Source organism: Lupinus angustifolius, chromosome LG18 (assembly GCF_001865875.1).
Source record: "Lupinus angustifolius cultivar Tanjil chromosome LG18, LupAngTanjil_v1.0, whole genome shotgun sequence".
Lineage (NCBI taxonomy): Eukaryota > Viridiplantae > Streptophyta > Magnoliopsida > Fabales > Fabaceae > Lupinus > Lupinus angustifolius.
The window spans coordinates 7,827,644-7,827,899 of record NC_032026.1 but is presented as its reverse complement, the minus strand read 5'-3'; positions in this window follow the sequence as shown (position 1 = coordinate 7,827,899).

The window sequence follows — 256 nt, the reverse complement described above, 5'->3', positions numbered from 1 at the left end:
GTGTTATGAAGTTTTGGATATTAAAGTAGTAGAAAGTCTTACCTTAGGATTTATTTTCATGACTATGAAATTAACACTTACTAACCCTTGAGGTTTTTCCTAAAAAATTAGGAGGTGTTAAGATGTTCATGAAAATTAATTTTAGTAGTATACTTGAAATAATGACATTTACCTAAAAGTCTTGATTTTATAAACTCAAAGTGTTATGAAGTCTTAGATGGTAAAATGATTTAAAAATGTTGAATCTTAATTAAGT